This window comes from Pinus tabuliformis, chromosome 6, assembly GCF_031772625.1.
Source record: "Pinus tabuliformis cultivar Carrire ecotype Pingquan chromosome 6, CPIR1, whole genome shotgun sequence".
In the NCBI taxonomy this organism is placed as follows: Eukaryota; Viridiplantae; Streptophyta; class Pinopsida; order Pinales; family Pinaceae; genus Pinus; species Pinus tabuliformis.
The window spans coordinates 1101593738-1101614258 of NC_142292.1; positions in this window are offsets into that span (position 1 = coordinate 1101593738).

Consider the following 20521-nt stretch of genomic DNA (forward strand, 5'->3'; position numbering starts at 1 on the left):
AAGTACAAGTCGATCCATGTGAGAAATGTTCTGAAGTCAAACATGGAAGGACGTCCCTTGATTACCAGTCAATGATGTAAACTGTTAACAAGCGCGAGAGGAATCACCGATAATGATAATGACCCTCAAGGTACTGCAGTACAATTCACGTGGTGTGAATAAAGGACTTGGCATCCAACACCACGCAAAATTTTTCAGTCGAAGGCCATTGATGTATACCTGTCGCCGGAAGTGAGAAACTTGCCATTGAGGCATGCAAGCTTCAAAGTACTGAATGGGGTGTTCCTAGACCAACTTCTTGGATAATGAGCTGATGTCGACAAGAAGTGATCTATCACAGGAGGGCCTTAATGAATCCCACATCAATGACACGGAACGGAGAAAATGATTTTGATGGAGGTGAAAACGATCTAGTGATATAAGGTTCAGGGTGGCGGTCATGAAAGAATGGAGTATAATGTATGGTAGTGGGTGAGACACAGGTGACTTCTCTGGATGACTTCTCTTGAACATATCGGCGACACTGATGTGATGGATTGGTAGCATTAACCCCAAATGTGGATGGTATGGCGTGACCATGGTGATGTGACCGATGAATGAAACAACCCAACCCGACTCGGACACGGAGTGGAAGTGTCATGTTCAAGAGCGACTTGCTACCAACAAAGTTTCTTTGAGTTTTCTTCCCAATTTTTCCCCAGTCATTGCTGACCAGTACCTCTTTATTTTTGTCAAGCTTGAGGAGGATAACATATGCTTGTTCTATAATTTTCCCTTCGGGCAAACCCATCGCTATGTTTTAACAAGCCTAGCGATAGTGAAACTCGTTCTCGTCTAAAGACAAGTTTGTCGCTATTAATCTTTTTAACGAGTTTAACGACAAAGATAACTCGGTCCTTTTCAATTTTAGAGAGTCTGAAAAGGAACGTAAAGGTAACTCCAAAATTCATTTTTCGTCATCTAATCCCTTAAGTCCGAAAAAGTATAAAACAATACAGAAGGGATGAATTTTCGATAGTTTTAACGAGCCGAACAAAACAAGCTCTCGATCTTTTTGTGTAATAATCCCTCAGGTCCAAAAAGATTAAAATCTAGAGGAGGGATAGCACTTCCTGTCCCTTTAACGAGCTGGAGAGGCCAATGGCTCGGAAATCTTTTCATATTTTATGAGTCAGTTGAAAAGAGCTTAAAGGAGACTCGTCTTTTGAGGAACGAGTGATGAAACGGGTAGCAGTTGATTCCAGGTAAGGTTTGGAATTTTCCAATCACGAAAATGTCACAAGGATGGCTAGTGAAATCACTCTTCGCAGCTGTTCCTCAAAATGCGTAAACAATCAAATGGAGGTGAATGATCGGCCAATGAAAAAGTGGAGGTGACGGTGCAAACACGACCAAGGCTTTAATGGCTGAAGTACTACATTCACGATGGTTATTTACCGGGGAATAGTTCATTTTTTAACGAGATTAAACGCGGGTGGAAACATTTGCTCATGTCTTATGTTTATTTTTTAACGAGCTTGAACTATGTGCTAAAACTGCTCGACTAATCCAGTCGTGTGATAAGAATGTCTCATATAAAATGACAATTTTTAGAGATTTGCCCCACATCCTTTCTTTACGCGTGATCCGGGAAATGAAAGCTGGTCCACAAGCTTGACCACTCTTCCTTCGTGCGGAAAACACATCACTCTAAAGAGTGATGAGACAATGGCTCTCATGCAATAAATATAGTCTCATCCAAGGAGTAGATTGTAATCTAGGGGTCCTTGAACTACCATCACGTTCATGTGAACGGTTTTCCCTCTCAATGTTATGGGCACATTGGGAAGGATCCCTAACGGTCGACTGGTTCCTTTATCAAAGCCTGTCAGATTTCTCATGTCAGGCAAAAGCGATGGCGAACCAAGCGCTTTCCAAGCAGTTGAGGAAAGGATACTCACAGAAGCCCCCTCATCTATGATGGTACCAGCCATAACCATTCTATATATTTGAACAATAATTCGGAATGGTATACTAGCTGGTAAACGGGGTCTGCCTAGTTGATTCCAGTCGAAGGAGACAACTAGATTTCTTGGAGGTGGGACCGAATAGACGGCTGGGTATGACTCTGACGAACTTCCTTCCTGCGGTAAATGAACAGGTAAATTGCCCCCATGTTCGTTGGAGTCTGTGCTTATGAAGAGAATTTGGATGGTGTCATCCTTGTTCTCTTCAGTGAGTGTATCATCTGAAGATGGAACCTCTGAAGGCAAGATCGGGTCAACTGCCGCCTCGACCTTTTGACTTTCGTCTGGTATGGATTCAGATGGTTTATCTTCAATGATAGATGCTTCGGCCGACCACCTCAGCGGGCCAGCCGGATTTTCAACTAGCGACGAACTCGACAAGAGTTTTTTATATCCAGGATGAAGTCGTAACGGTGAAATCGGACGATCATCCAAAACTCTTTTAGCTTCGTCTAAGAAGGGACAACGGTGGACGGCATGATCGCCTTCGCACAGTTTACAAGGAAATCTATATTTTCCTTTTTGTCCTGGGGCTTCAGTTTCACTAGTTGACGGTGTGTTTTCAACATGATCATCAGAGGTTGACGACACCGGGTTGTGCAAACGAGGAGACCAGTCCCTTAAGATCCGAGGGATGCAAGGACAATCTCTGTGAAAGTGGTCTCGTTTGCAAATGACACATGGCAATTTAGGCCTGGTCGGTGCAGTGTGTGGATTTTCGTTAGATGACACTTGTTTGCCCCCATTCGCTTTCGACTCCTTCTTCTTCTTCTCTTTCTTATTCTTTTCCTTCTTCTCCTTAGGAACTTAACTTTTGGCTTTACTAGCCCCATCAAGCGAAGAGGAAGGAGGAGAGGAAGAATTAGAGGAATTAGAAGGTTGGTGGGTAACTCTGGACTCGTCTAATTGCTGATTTGATTGTTTAGGAATAGTGGTGTTCTGAACGACAGAGGTTGAGAAGAGCCATACGGGAAAACCAATTGTCAGTCCTGGAAGTGACAATGTGGCCATATGGGGTGCACCAACATCTCCCCAAGAGGAGAAGGGACTAGGATTTCCTCCAAGGGGAATTCCTTGGTTGGTGGACTCCATTTTCTCAACCCAAGATCAACGTAGGAAAGGGGTAATGAATATTTCGTTTAAAATAAATTTTTAGACGCTTTGACACAACTTGTTTTTTCAGTTTTTAAGAGTCGAGAAAAAACAAAAGATGACTCTAGTCGCCTTCAATTTTTAATGAGCCTGAAGTGACAAGTGCTCAGATGGACCTTTTCCGTTAAGGAGTCTGAAAAGGAATGAAAGGGACTACTCTGGAGATCTAGGTAGAGGGAGTACCAAACCAATCGCAAAACTGCAGAATAATTTTTATGGTACGGCAGTCAATCTTCCTGAATGCTGTGTTCAGTGCATTGCGATTGATAGGGCGGCAGAAGCAACTTCCTATGGATAAAGGATTTAAGCCTATAGGGGTCTCCCAAAATATACTCGACGGTACGTGGGAGCACAAGTCCGTACTGGCACTTATCGTCTCAAAGTGGAGGAATCACCCAACCATCAGTGAGGACAACAGTTACCAGGCTTTACGACGCTGGAATACGTCTCTAGCCTAGACCTCTAAATGTTGTGCGTTAAGTTCCAAAGCGTTGTTAGATTCATTGAATTTATTTTAAGTTGATCTTGTTTATGAAGTTTTCCTTTCGGGTTCACCACGAGATGTAGATGTAATTCCTAAAATGCAATCTAAAGATGATAAACAAACTTTTATCTCTTTTGTGCAATGAAAATCCTAGCTACTAGGGGAAAAGAAAGACAGAATATTTTCACAAAGAGCAAAGAGCACACTGTAAATGCACCTTCCTAAATCAAGCCAAACAGACTGCCTATATGCAAATGCACATGCATGTATTTGTTTTCGACTTTCTTAGTATTGATGCTAAAAAGAAAGTTGATGTACAAATCTGAATTTCTTTTCAAGCGACAAATATAAACAAGCTCTTTTTCGAAATCAAAAACAAAGATGATTGCGACACCTTACGATTTTGAAATGAACACGTTCTTGACACTAAAAAATTACAAATTCAGACCAAAGGCAATAGTAATAGGATAATCGACCATCAACAGCAATCAAACTTTCTCCTATGATCAAAATCGACACTTGCGACAGATTCAAATCAAAGGACGACAGTACGACTATGCTACTTTTGCAAAGGAAAACTGTAAACAACTCAACAAACACACAAAAACATCTATAGTCCTTTTGTACAAAGGAGGCAGAATAATAGCAAGGAAAAGGAGTTTCAAACAGACATATACTGATCACAGGCAGCAAAATTCAGGGATAGAACTGGAAAGAATGAAGCACAGGAACCACAGCTGCACAAAGCTAGTCTGATCAGCGCACCTGTAACACAGAGAATCTGAAATGCAGCGCAGGTTGCCCCTTCGGGAAGTGCGCTGAAATTCAGGGTCTCTGAACAGTACCTGCGCTGGGCCAAAAACGAGACTTTTTTTGGGTTCTGGGTCACAGTTTGCAGTTCAGTCCTTGGTTTTTTTCCGAGTAAAAAGCAATCAGTAATGCAACAATCAGGGGTAGATCTAAGGAGGATCTAATAGCTATCACAAGGGCAATCAGATAGTTTGTGAATCAGCTGTTTAAATCATAAATAGATCCAGTGAATGGATTGAAGCAGCAGTTATCTACTTTGCATTTGTTATGGCAAATGCAGTTCGAAAGCTACTTATAAGTTTATGAAACAAACAATAAAGAATGATACACAAACAAACTAATTAGACAGCCCCAGCGGAGTCGCCATTTTGTTACAGGGAAAAGTGTCTATTTAGAACTGCTCTATCCCACTAAGGTGTGACAGCTGCCTTAGAAAAAAACAGAGAAAAACTAGTTTTGTATTTCCTTTATGAATTATAGATAGAGAGGAATAGAAAGAACCAACCCGTGTCTTACGCTAATCCTTTGATCCAATCTCTCTCTTCTTTGATAGTCTCCAGCTACCTGCTCCCTTGCATGCCCAGCTTCACAAAGTACCTGTAAGATCACAGAAGAGGAACACTATACAAAGACATGGATCTATATTCATAAACAACTTAGGATTAGATTTAAGTTAACCATACAAATGTAACAAGCATCAATGATACAAAAGCATGGAGGAGAACTCCAATAGTTTTTATTGATAAACAAGAAAAGATCCAGGAGGAGTTACAACCAGTGGTTCCGACCCAGCATCAACCTCCCAGCAAAGAAGCCCCTCTTCACCTCAAACAAAGCATAAATCACTGAACAATCTGATGTTTGTCTCTAGAAACCAACAACAATTCCTTACAATATGCAAAATTCCAGCCTCCAGATCTCTGGGATGAGGGATCCATATATAGATATCTGTAAGGGGGATGAGTCAGCTTGTGATTTGATTAGTGTCTTCTCTCTGTCAGTTCTTGCTTCCACTTGGAGACCGAGGGTCTCTTACTCATCCTTGGTCGAATTCAGTGAGGCAAGTGTCACAGGAGAAGATTCTGGAAGCTTCCATTGCCTCTCCACCTCGCAGAATGACACTGCCATTTGTCATTTCTCGCCCATCGCACCCCACAGAAGGGACTTTTGAAATGCAACGCACCCTCACAGTGTATTTAGGTGAGATGCAATGCACTTAGCCAATGGAGCAGCTGCAATGATCCTGTTTTGACCAATTCTGAGCAGTTTCTGGTGGAGAACTTCTGGGAGAAGCTGTAATCTATTGACCTTGTTCCTTTAGGGGTTAGAACAACACTTTTAGGGACTTAGGAGCCCTTGGTTTATGGACATTTTATGCTTGGAGTTGTAGGGCACAAAAATGTCTATAACAGCTATCGATCCTCTCATACCAAGCCCTAGAGGCTTTCTTCAACCCATAGAGGGATTTCTTCAACTTGTATCATGTGTCTCATGGTCTTGAACCTAGAACTCCTCAGGTTATTCCACATAGACTTCCTATTTAAGTGAACCATGCAAGAAGGTAGTTTTGACATCTATCTGGTGTAGGCTCCATCCTTGTGAGGCAACAAGGGATATGATCGAACAAATTGTGATATATCAGGAGACCGGTGCAAATATATCATCATAGGCTACTCCCTCCTTTTGCGAGAAGCCTCGAGATACAAATCTTGCATTGAATTTCTCGGCACTCCCATGAGCTCCATGTTTGATATTGTAAAGCCATTTCGAAGTGACCACTGACTTGTCCTTGAGTCTAGGAACCACTTCCTAGACATCATTATTCATGATTGACTCATACTCCTCATTCATCGGATCCTTTCAAACTTGTTACTTCATGGATTATTTGAATGTGCAAGGCTCATATTGTACAATGGTACTTATGGGAGCTAAGTACCCTTGGTACCTATTTGGCTTCTTACTTTCAGAAAATGTCCCCCTTGATGCAATATGTTTCTCAGCATCTTCAAGAGTATCTTTGAGCCACAAAGGCCTTTTTCTTGAAGAAGAGGGCTCACTAAGAGGTGGATCAATGGGATCCATCAGACTTTCAACATTCGGCATCATCATCATCATTGTCCTTCCTAGGAATAGGAAGATCTCAGATCTTTCTAAGAGAAGAATCTTCATTGAAAGTGACATCGTGACTTAATTTCACTTCCCTTTGACCAGGAACATAGATTAAATATGCCTTCAAAGTTTCGTTATAGCCCACAAACATTCCTTTCTTCCCATATGCATCTAGTTTGTTTCTTTTCTCTTTCGAAACATGAAAACATATGGGACAACAAAAAATTCTAAAATGAGAAACATCAGGTTTCTTACTGGTGAAAAATTCTTAGAGTGCCTTGAAGTCCAAAGCTTGATGTGGGCATTGGGTTTGGACATACACAACGGTGTTGGTATCTTCTCCCCGTAGGAAGTTCTAAAGACCTTAATCATATAGCATGGAACAAGTGGCTTCTATGATATTACGATTCTTCCTTTTAGAAACACCATTTTTTTCAGGAGTATATGTAGTGGTCGTCTCCCTCTTAATGCCAACTTCTCTACAATATTCTTTGAACTCATTTGATTCATATTTGGTCCCATTATTGATCCTCAATATTTTGATCTTCTTCCCTATTTGATTTCAACCAAGGCTTTGAAAGAGCGGAACCACTTGAATACTCCATCCTTATTCTTTAAGAAATAGATCCATTTTTTGCGAGAGAAGTCATCCAAAAAAATAACATAGTATAAATATCCACCCAAAGATGTCACAGGAAACATACCTTATAACTCAGAATGGACCAATTGAAGAATATCAGTGGTTTGGGTCTCACTTGATGGGAATGGTCCCCTTGTATGTTTTCTAGCTTCACATCCCTAACAAACACTTTATTGGTTCAATTTTAATTCGAGCATCCATGTGACCATCTTCCTTACATCAGGTAAGAAATTAAAATGAAGGTGAACAAATCTCTAGTGCCATAATTCAGATTGAAGAGGAGTATCACAAGTCATTGCTACCAATGAACTTCCTCTGACCTGATAGAGGCCTTCAACCATGAATCCAAGAGTGAATTCATCTCTTGGGTTCCTTTTCCAAACACGAACCTTCCCATCAATGAATTTCACCTTGAAACCTTTATCTTACATAGCAGAAATAGAAAACAAGTTCTTTTTCAAATTAGGCACACATAGCATTTCTTGTAAGTGGATGGTTTCACCTTGACTTAAGTGAAAAGTAATAGTCCCAATTTGTTAAATTGGCAACTAGGGCCAAACTCAATGTGGGTTAGCTTATTTCTGGCAGTTGATATTTTTATTGGATCCCTCTCATCGAGAGGTGTAGGATTGATCCAAAGATCATCCGATTCCGATAAGTATTTATGGAGATATGAATCTATTTTGTTTATGTAATTATTATCAAGCCGACCAGCTCTTATGTAGGCTCTAGAAGTCCAACCGATGTGTCTATTCATCATGCTCATTGTGGTATAAATAGATGAGGATTTGGAGTCATTAGTACAACACACTCTTCATGTGATCTCCTCTTCTCCACGTCTTGGGTTTTTGGTGAAGGAGAGACACACAAGAAGATGTGTTGGGCCAAGTGTATGATGCCCTAGCTTATATGCTATAATGAAGACACCTAACCGCAGTAAGGGAAGGAATTCTTACGTTGTAATGAAGACATCTAAACGCAGTACGCAGTCATGAAGACTCAATACGTTGATGGAATACACAACAATATATACGCATAGCATGGAGACCTTGTACACTTTCCACGCAGTCATGAAGACATCTAAATGTAGTTTATACGATGTCATGAAGACTCAATACATTCGTGGAATATGCAGCAATATATACACACAACATGGCCTTGTACACTGTCATGAAGACACTTTCCATGTAGACATCTAAACGCAGTCTATATGCAGCTAATGAAGACTCTTATACGCACCACAGTTAGCCGCAGAGAACCGCTGTCATGAATGAGCTGCAGTCATCTCTGCATGCCGCAGTAAAGGGTTTGAACGTAGTCACAGTGAGGAGAACTCAGATTAATGAATTACTAGAAGTCTGGGTACAAGAAGCAGTGATGAGGGTTTCAAGCAATGTTATATTGTATTGAAACCTTGGTTGCTGTAATATTAATACGCTGGTCAATGAATATATAGATACGCTGTTCATTACGCTATTCAATGGAAACATGTATACGCTTACACAAGGAACATAAATAAGATGGGTGCAGGGATCCGCTAGTATAAGAAGCAGATCTACATTATGTCAGGGCATCACTTTGTCTGTCCTCTTTATCATAGAAAATGCCTGGTCTTGGTTTTCGTTAAAAGGCATACTCATGTGAAGAAGGTTAACCATTGTATCGAGGGTTTATGAGGGCTAGAAGAGTCCTAAGGTGCAGATCTGAAATAGGGTTGTTTCTAGGCCTAAGGAACTCAATCATTGGATAGCTCCCAGCAAGCAAGGCAGAAGAATACCTTGAAGAGAAAATCAATGTCATCTTCAGGTTGTCCGAGAAGTCCATTCTAGTAAGCAAATCTATTTGTCTCAAGACAGCGTTGAGGAGATACCCTAGAGAATGTATGAATTGGGATTGTTGTAGGTGACAACATGACTAAAGAAGGATTCTATAGATTTTGGAACTATAGCCTAGCTGCTTTGCTAGGCTGCAAGCCATAGCAAGCAGCTAAGGTTGATATGCATATGGTTGTATAATGAAACAATAGAAGGACTATGTTGCAGCATGATGAAGCAATAGAAGGACAGCTGCATGATGGGCACATTAGCAAGGCTAGCATGATGATACGATAATGGGGCAGCATGATCTATGGGCAGCATAGTGATGATGCATGATGCAACATGATGGTACCTCACGGTAAGATGCAACAAATGGACGAGATGCAGCACTATGATAGGTGAAAGAGTCACCTTAGAGAATCAGTTGAAGCAATTGATCTTTGCTGATATTCAAAGTCAAAGTATTGACTTCTGTTGTAAATGTACTCTCTCTCTCTCTCTCCTTCTCTGCTGAACTTTGAAGATTAAAGAAGATTTGACCAAAGGGTTTCCCCACACATTGTGGGGTTTGTCCCTGGCTCGCGCCATATCTTATGTCCTCTTGTCTTGGCTTGTCTTCTGCGTTTTATATTTATGTTCTATCTGCAGTTTATCATAATGCTGATGTATTTGCTAACTGTGAAAATTTAAATAAATTGCTCTAGCATAGAACATACCTAATCTTAACATGGTATCAGAGCTGAGGTGAAGACAATGCCCAAGCAAGAGTGAAATAGCAATCACCGAAGACAGTTGGGACAAGACAGAAGGATCAATGGGTTCCTCATAATTCACCGAGGGTGAATTCAAAGCAAAGAATGTTATCAGAATGGCGCAGTGGAAGATTTTGATGGTCCATCTTAAGATCACTTCATTGGGAAGTTCGGATCTAAGGGTGGAAGGAAAGGCGGATGCCTTGTTGAAATAAGTTCGGCCGTCATGCGAAGGAGTGTCCGAATGGCAGAGACACATCTCTTGATGAAGATAAGAATCATTCCTGGGGCATCCTCATGATCAAAAGAATGACTAGTAAGGAAATGGTCGACTCTTCCACGAAAGCAAGGAACCCCAAATCTCTTTTATGTACCTGATCGAACCTATTGTCCATCTCGGAAATGGAAGTCAAAGGTTGCAGGGTGGAACTTATCAATAGAAAGGTACGTGTTTGAAAACAGATCTTTTAAAGATGTTTTTGAGTTCAGGATTGTATCAAGTTGCAGGAAGTCCACTGGGGACCATGTCCATTGACTTAGCTCTAGAGGTCTGTGAGTCAAATGGTGACTAGGATGCCTGAATTCAAAAGGAATCATGAAGGTACATGTCTGAAATGTACCAAAAGAAAATATTATAAGGGTACCATTCCTCTCATGCAGCACGTTCACAGGTTTGGAACAACCCGAGGAGTTTGAGAATCATGATCAAGGAATCTCATGTATACAGGTGGAAGAAAGCCCTCAATGGCTTGAAGAAAAACACCTCAGGCATAATATGAGAGGTAATGCAGTTGAGATTCACTAGGAGTGAAACCGATCCAAACCATTACTCGAAGGTTGTGGATGATAAACCTCTCGTACCGGCACCTATGTCTGACAGGTGCAGACCCTCTCATTGATAGGAGACAGAGGGAGTTGGATTCTGAATGTGGGAAGATAAGATGAAAGCTTGTGACTGCCTCGAGGATCTTAACTTTCAGAAATTATATGGTAATGATATCGGACCAGATTTGGGAAATGCCTCTGAGTTTCATAAACTCATTCACGTTGATGTTCTTGGAGAACCTCCGTCCGGACATCTGTGTTTCAGTTAGCATGGTGAGATCATATTTGGTTGAGCCTCACTAGATTGGTGCCAATAATCTTCTAAGATATCTTCAAGGCAAAATCTCTCATGAACTGAGATACACTGCCGGAAATATGAAACCACATGATTATTCGAATGATGAGTGGGCAGGAAGTATGGAGGATCACTAGAGCACTTCTCAGTGCTGTTTGGATGAGCAGGAAGCAGAAGTCGGTGACTCTGAGCACCACCAAGGCAGCATACATTGCTGATAGTATGGCCTTCTGTGAGGCAGTCTGGTTGCTGAAGCTCTTCAGTGAGCTGTTTGTACACATGATGAATACCACTGTGAATCTCTGTGACAACCAGAGATGGGATTCGATTATTGAAAAATCCCGTATTTGACAATTGCTCCAGTAGATAGACATCAATTACTGCCTTATCTGGGATATGGTAAGTCGATGATCAAGGAGGCTCCATCACACTGAGATGATGTACAGGACAGAGCCCTGAGGAAAGATCAAATTTGTGATTTTCCCGAACGACTCGGAGTCGTTGAGAGACCTTTGTAAAAGGGTCCTGCATACTACATACATTGAGCTCTAGGAGCTTTGGGGGACTTGCAGTTCTATTTGAGCAACATACGACCACATGGTGACTCACCCTCCCCTGGTGGTGTGCAATGAAACAAGATGATTCGCTCTCTTGTGGGACAAGATGATTCGCTCTCTTGTGTAGCAGGATGATTAGTTCTCCTTTGAGGCCTGGATTGATTTGTTCTCCATGGCGATTGTAGCATGATTGATGTGTTCTCCTGTGAGGCCTGGATTGATGTGTTCTCCATGGCGATTGTAGCAGGATTGATGTGTTCTCCTGTGAGGCCTGGATTGATGTGTTCTCCATGGTGATTGTAGCAGGATTGATGTGTTCTCCTGTGAGGCCTGGATTGATGTGTTCTCCATGGAGATTGTAGCAGGATTGATGTGTTCTCCTGTGAGGACAGGATTGATTAAGTTCTCCTGTCGAGGCATCCTACCCATGCAGTCTGGGACTCATGGGAAGTACCTCTCATCTGATCAATGAGCAGGGAAATGAAGTTAGGGACCATAGTAGTACCAATGGACGCATCGTTGTATCTACCCTACTCCCTACGCTAGGATGACCTCCATTGATCTGGGATCAATGATACTGGTCTGGGACTAGTGGTAGGAGTTGTACATGCTATGACGCTGACTTCGGGTCGGCTGAGCCTGGTCTGGGACCAGTGGTACATACTCCGAGACTGACTACGTGTCAGTGCAGTACTGGTCTGGGACCAGTGAGAGTGGTACATACTATGACGCTAACTTCGGGTCGGTTGAGACTGGTCTGGGACCAGTGGTACACTCTTTGAGACTGCGATACTGGTCTGGGACCAGTGGTAGGAGTGGTACTTACTATGAAGCTGACTTCGGGTTAGTTGAGACTGGTCTGAGACTAGTGGTATGCACTCTGAGACTGACTTCAGGTCAGTGGAGAATGATATGACTCATTCTCCATCAATTCTTCTTCTTCATAGTTTAGCGGAGATGAGCAGAGAAGAGCAGAGCCAGCAGCGCTGAGCAGAGCAGAGCCGAGCCAGCAGAGCTGAGCAGAGCAGAGCAAAGCCAGAAGAGCTGAGTAGAGCCAGTAGAGCTAGGCAGAGTAGTGCAAGGCACTAATGGTAGAGATAGTACAGTCGTTCATATGGATCAACGGATGGAGTTCTCCCTAGTTGAGAGGGAGTGTTAAATTGGCAACTAGGGCCAAACTCCATGTGGGTTAGCTTATTTTTGGCAGCTGCTATTTTTATTGGATCCCTCTCGTCGAGAGGTGTAGGATTGATCCAAATATCATCCGATTTTGAAAAGTATTTATGGAAATATGAATTTATTTTGTTTATGTAATCATTATCAAGCCGACCAGCTCTTATGTAGGCTCTAGAAGCCCAACCGACGTGTCTATTCATCATGCTCGTTGTGGTATAAATAGATGAGGATTTGGAGTCATTAGTACAACACACTCTTCATGTGATCTCCTCTTCTCCAAGTCTTGGGTTTTTGGTGAAGGAGAGACACACAAGAAGATACGTTGGGCCAAGTGTATGATGCCTTAGCTTATATGCTGTAATGAAGACACCTAACTGCAGTAAGGGAAGGAATTCTTACGTTGTAATGAATACATCTAAACGCAGTACGCAGTCATGAAGACTCAATACGTTGATGGAATACACAGCAATATATACGCATAACATGGAGACCTTGTACACTTTCCATGCAGTCATGAAGACATCTAAATGTAGTTTATACGCAGTCATGAAGACTCAATACATTCGTGGAATATGCAACAATATATACACACAGCATGGCCTTGTACACTGTCATGAAGACACTTTCCATGTAGACATCTAAATGCAGTCTATACGTAGCTAATGAAGACTCTTATACGCACCACAGTTAGCCGCAGAGAACCGCTGTCATGAAGGAGCTGCAGTCATCTCCGCATGCCGCAGTAAAGGGTTTGAACGCAGTCACAGTGAGGAGAACTCAGATTAATGAATTACTAGAAGTCTGGGTACAAGAAGCAGTGACGAGGGTTTCAAGCAATGTTATATTGTATTGAAACCTCGGCCGCTGTAATATTAATACGCTGGTCAATGAATATATAGATACGCTGTTCATTACGCTATTCAATGGAAACATGTATAGGCTTACACAAGGAACATAACTCAGATGGGTGCAGGGATCCGCTAGTATAAGAAGCAGATCTACATTATGTCAGGGCATCACTTTGTCTGTCCTCTTTATCATAGAAAATGCCTAGTCTTGGTTTTCGTTAAAAGGCATACTCATGTGAAGAAGGTTAACCATTGTATCGAGGGTTTATGAGGGCTAGAAGAGTCCTAAGGTGCAGATCTGAAATAGGGCTGGTTCTAGGCCTAATGAACTCAATCATTGGATAGCTCCCAGCAAGCAAGGCAGAAGAATACCTTGAAGAGAAAATCAATGTCATCTTCAGGTTGTTCGAGCAATCCATTCTAGTAAGCAAATCTCTTTGTCTCAAGACAACATTGAGGAGATACCCTAGACAATGTATGAATTGGAATTGTTGTAGGTGACAACATGACTAAAGAAGGATTCTATAGATTCTGGAACTATAGCCTAGCTGCTTTGCTAGGCTGCAAGCCATAGCAAGCAGCTAAGGCTGATATGCATATGGTTGTATAATGAAACAATAGAAGGACTATGTTGCAGCATGATGAAGCAATAGAAGGACAACTGCATGATGGGCACATTAGCAAGGCTAGCATGATGATACGAGAATGGGGCAGCATGATCTATGGGCAGCATAGTGATGATGCATGATGCAGCATGATGGTACCTCACGGTAAGATGCAACAAATGGACGAGATGCAGCACTATGATAGGTGAAGGAGTCACCTTAGAGAATCAGTTGAAGCAATATGTCTTCAATTGATCTCTGCTGATATTCAAAGTCAAAGTATTGACTTCTGTTGTAAATGTACTCTCTCTCTCTCTCCTTCTCTGCTGAACTTTGAAGATAAAAGAAGATTTGACCAAAGGGTTTCCCCACACATTGTGGGGTTTGTCCCTGGCTCGCGCCATATCTTGTGTCCTCTTATCTTGGCTTGTCTTCTGCGTTTTATATTTATGTTCTATCTGCAGTTTATCATAATGCTGATGTGATTGCTAACTATGAAATTTTAAATAAATTGCTCTAGCATAGAACATACCTAATCTTAACACAATTCCTTTCACGAGATAAGTGGCATTATCCCCAACTATAATCTCCATATTTCTTATTTTAGATCAATTTTGAGAGGGCCTCCTTGTATCATGTAAAGTGCCTTGAGGCACCACTATCAATCAACCAATGGTCCAATGTATCCAGTGGAGAGGTCGTGGAGAGGGAAAAAATAAGATAGAATTATTCTTGCTTTGCAACATTAACTTATTCATACCTGGAATTTCTCTACTTCTTGGGAGGATGACCGTTTCAATTTCGAGCATCGGGAGAATTCCTCTTTCCTTTTTTATTGAGCTTGTTGTTCCTTTGATTTCCATTGCCCTTCAAGTTATTGTTATTGTTGTCAGCATCTCTTGGAGTACACTTCTTGTGAGGATAATCTCTAGCAAAGTGGCCAAACCTGTTACAATTGAAGCATCTTCCTTTTCTTCCTTCTTTGAATCTCATCTTGAACCATTTTCCTTGATTCCTTGGACCAACATTGTTCCTTCTCTCAGAATGAGTGGAGAAGGTGGTAGGATCATTTCCATTTGAGGGCTTGTCTCTTTCCATCATCATTATTTCTTCTTGAGTGCATCTGGCCAATAGTTCATCAAATCCCTGAATCTTGTCACTGTTGAGGATGGTAGTGTTAAACACATCCCATTCTCTTATAAGGCCACCAAGAGAAATAAGAGTAAGCTCCATGTCACCAATGACTTCTCCAATAGATAGAAGATCATTCTTGATCTCGATAATCCTCATGAAGTAGGATTGGATGGATTCTCCTCTATCCATCTTTATGTCTTTAAACTTGTTCTTGTGAAATAGAACTTGATTTTTATTATTTAATTTAAACATCCCAACTAGCTTGTCATACATACCCTTAGATGTTTCCAAATCAGAAATATAGGCAACCAAAGGCTTATGAATAGAATCAACTATAATATTCTTAGTTTTAACCTCACCTTTCTTGTACTTGGTTTGTGCAGCAACGAATGCATTTGAAGGAGGCTCTACTATTCATCCTTTAACATAGTCCATGGCATCATTTTATTCCAATGTCAAATCTAGAGTCATCTTCCATTTATGATAGTCAGATTTTTCCATGAGCTTGTCCTCAAATTTGAAGAAAAATGTAGTCGTAATTGGGAGTAGTTCCAAGTCCTTGTCCAACAACCTCCCTTAGTGATTGCTTTGCTTCACTCTTGCTTTGGATTTGTCTTCACCTAAAATCTAATACCATGTTAATTTAAGATAAAAATGGTATGATCTATGCTTTAGTACAATTTACTTCAATGTTCCTTATCATCCCAATGGAAATTTCCAATTATACCTAGTAGCAATCACATTAACTTAACACATTAATAGTAAATGTAGATAGAACATAAAAACATGTGCAAAAGACAAGCCAAGACAAGAGAACACAAGCTGTGGTGGATGCCAAGGACAAACCCCAATGTTGGGAACCCTTTGATCAAATCTTCTTATTATTCTTCAATAGTTCAGTAGAGAGAGGGAGAGAACAAATATTAGAATTTCATGCCCAAAACAGTCTTGCCAAATCACCAATCAATGCAGCCCTAACCAGAAAGTCAACAGTGGTCAAAGATGCCCCAAAAGGTCCTCCAAGAAGCTAGGTCAATAGCAAAAGCATGTGGCCTTCCAAGGGAGACAAATTCAACTCAAAATCAACTCTTTCAACCCTGTCAAAATCTGTTGTAATTTCCATAGTGAAACCAAAAATTCAATGCAATAGTCAACATGGTCAAACAGTCCCTAAACACCTAAAAAATCATGGCAAAGAATGTGGCCTGCAGAAATTGAAACTATGCCCAAAAAACTGAAGTGAACGCTGGTCAAATACTCGAATTCAACAATGGTCAATGCATATCCTAATATTTGAAATTTTGTCCTCCAAAACCAGTCCTAGAATCTGTCATCTTCCACACGTACAAAGTAGAGCCTTCAATTTGTACGAACCAATCAAGGGAGGAGAGAGAAGATGATGTGATGAGTTGAGATGATGTCCAAATGAGAGAAGGTTAAATTCTGTTTATACACTTTGATGAGGGTGACGAGACACATCCTTTGGGCTTCATGAGCCTACATTTGACTAAGGTAGACCTTGACAATTTGTCCATGAGAAAGAATAAATTCAAAATTCTATTTCTGCTTGTTAGAATGAGATGATCTTTATATCAAAATTGTGCCTCTGAAAAAGAGGAATCCAATGCAATAATATTCTCCATCATATGATCTTTCCTAAGGTTGAAGTTGGCCCTAGTTTCCAATTTAACAAGAAGTTCTTAAGATAAGTGAAGAGAACATAAAAATTCTTAAGATGGAATGAGCAGAGTAAACAATCCTATAATACTAGAGGAAGCTTAAGAGGTTATTGAGTACAGAACCCATGATATCAAAAGGCCAAGTTCAGAGGAGAGAATATTGGTGAGGTGACTAGTATCAAGGTGAGACAAACCTTCCACTATGAAGGCACGGTCGCAGCTCAAAGTTGAGCATGGAGAAGCTCATATATAAGGAGAAAGTCATGCTAAAGGTTCAAGAAAAATTCATAGAAGAACAAGTGATGAAGAAATTGAGAGAGGAATAGTTGAGTTGAAGTCACAACTTAGTGTTCTAATGGGGCTGCTACAATAAGGTAATAAAGAACAAATTTATGAATGGATGCTAGGGAAGAAGAAGGTGAAATGGCCTATGTTGTAGGATAATTTGAAGCATAGTTTGATTGTTTCATTGAAGAAACAAGAACTCATGGAAATTGAGTATAAGGAAGAGGAAGTTTAACTTTGTGAAACAGAGAAGGGAATTATACTTGGGGATCATGATGATCAGGAGAATGATTCAAGACACCATAAGAGTCTCACAAAATAGTTGGAAATTTAATCCTAACATCAGGAGATGATGTTAGAAGGATCAATAGATATTTAAGAAGTATCATATTTTTAAAACTAATTAATTGTTTACATATGTAGCTTATTTATATTATGAGGGTGGACAGTCATTAAAAATTGTCATAAAGGAAGAATAAAATGAAGAGTTGTCTCAAAGAGATAGAAATAAGAATAATTCAACAAATAAAATCAAAGGCAACAACCTTGTGATAGAGGAAGAGAACAAAATTCTTGATGTAATACCTAAGGTTGAAGAAGGACATACAAGAAAGGAAGTTATAGATACTAAGGTAATTTGTTTACCTTTAGTAGATCAAGTTTTGTTGAGTGAATGTCAAGGTGTGTTGATAAGTAAGGATCAAAAGGTTTCCTCTGAAGACAATAGAAAAAGTTCTACGAGAGGCATCACTACAAGAGAATGAGGTGGATGAAGACTACACGAAAATCACATAGCGAGTTGGTGAACATGAAAAGTTCAAAGGAGCATCCCGTAATTATAAGGGTTTTTCAATTAAGGAACAAAAAATTCATTTGAGAAAGATACAACAACAAGTGGATTCATATGATTGGATTGGGAGGCAACCATTTCCCATTTGGCATTGTTTGGAAATCATCTTGAAAGACAATAGGGAGATTGACAGTACAAATGAGAAATGTGTAGAAAGTGAAATAGAAGTTCAACGAGATAAAGGAAGAAGTAGATATTTTGAAGATGGAGATATGTCTTTCATGAAGTGGGACCTAAGAGCATTATCTACTTCTAAAATGGAACAAACTACACAAAGTGTCAGCTGTTATCACTCTAAAAATTTCCCTAGGGTTGTTATCTTGTGTCAAAAGAAATATTAGAGGTAACCACAAGCCTACTTTTGAGATCAAGATCTAGCCTTCCTAATGCTTAGAGAGGGCTCTCTCTTTATGATTTAACTTTATTGAGTTAATTGATTTTAGGCTAGTTGTTTAAGCTTGATTGGGTTTTGATTTTGATTTGGTGGTGGAATCACTAACTTAGAAGGATAGAGGGATGTATTTTACCATTGAGCTATGGGGTCAAGTGTCAAGAAAACAGGACTGAATCAAGTTCTAAAGATAGTGTTTACAGGGAAAGGTATCTGAGTAAATTCAGATCTTTTAGGCTAGATGGTGAAGTTGTTTTCAATCGGGGTCAAGGAGCAGTTAAGGATTCCTCAAACTAGATAATGAGGGAAATGATAGAGGTCAATCAAAACTAGGGAGAAATGAAGGATTCCCTAGTCTAGATATTAGAAGAAAACATTAAAATGAATATCTATTCAAGACAGAGTGTACTTAAACAAATTCTGTAATAATATTCTAGTTATTTCATTCAATTTAGATAACATGCAAGTATGTGAAACACTTAATAAGATAACAATTCAACAAATAGAAAATACTTCACTGAAGTGGCCCAACACATGAATCCTGTAATGCAATTACTTTATTACTCAGTCCAATTTACTGACTTGAAAAATGGTGCAATGAACCCTTAGGTTTCATATCAATACAACTAGAGAAATGTTTAGCAATCCACCATCTATACTTCAAATTATGAAGTATTTATACAAAAATTTATTACAAAATATCCCAAACTATTTTAGGAATTATTCAAGGAAAAAGAAAAATCTTCATGCAAGAAGATAGAGAGAGATATGTAACTGCTACAAGATGTCCTTGTTTATTTGGCTCTGCTGTCAGATCTTTTACTTCTTTTTCTCCTTTGCTGTTTGTCTTCCACGCTGACTGTTCTTTTACCTTTCCTTTTGACTGATACTCTGACTTAGTTGATCTGCTGCTTTTGTTTCACTGCTCTGTATCCACTATTTACCTTTCATTTTCACAGTAAATCATTTAATTTTTCCCAAGTCTATGTATCTGGTAATTTAATATTTACCATTCTCTTGTAGGCTTCATCAGATTCTGTGTATTTTGAAAAGGTGGGTTTCTTTACAAAGATATGTTTTACATCATGCTAGAGGTAAAAGAGGTTCTCAAAAGTCTAGTAAAGAACCTTGCTGGTAGGCATCCTTTCATAGAGGAACTATTGGCTTGCTCCTTTTCCACTTCTCTGATTCTCTTGTCATAGTCTTCATGTGGAATTAACCTGTCATTTATTACCAATGGATTAGGCAGACCTTTCTGCCTCAAAGTATCAAATTTGACCATAAACTTGCCTATAGATAGCTCCATGGTTTGGCATTTGTCATCAAGCTGCATCATCAAGTTCATTTTGGTGATTACCTTCTTCACCTCTAATATAGTTCTAGTTCTATCAGCTATGCCAAGCTCCTGCAATTCATATTTATTCTTTGAGTCAAGGAATTGGATTATTCTTGAGGTTTCTTCTAGCATATTTCCAAGTTTGGTCTTAACCCTTTGAATTGATTCACCAGCCTCTTTGACTAAATCATTTTGTTCAAAGATAACTTTTATAGATGCCCAAATATCATTGAAAGAGTCAATGATATTGGCCCATAGATGCTCTTTTGCTTGGGAAAGTGGCTCCTTTAATGTTAATTCCTTTTCTAAGTTCTTTATCCTCTCAGTCAACCTATTTAACTTTTGTACTTCATTTTTATGCATGATTTGAGCTAGTTTCTTCTCATCCTATATAATTTTTATATGTTCTTTAAGTCTATTTATTTCAGTGGTCTCAATGGACATGTCCTCCATGGCTTTGACCAGTTTACTTCATCACTTGGATGAGCTGCTGCTGTTCTTGAACCTGTTGCTAATGTAGTTGTTGATGCAGTTGGAAGTGTTGTAGCTACTCAAGCTGTTGGGGCTAATGAAGCTGCCAAAGTGGAAGGAACTGTTGTATTGACTGTAGGGATAGCAGTGGAAATGTATGTCTCAACGTTGGCCTGTTTCAACTATATTAAATTTTCCAATTCATTCTCCATTTCTTTCAATTAAGCATTTAGTTGAAGAATGAGATCCATCATTTCATCCTGCTGGGTTTGGCTCTTTAGGACTTCCTTGGTCTGTGG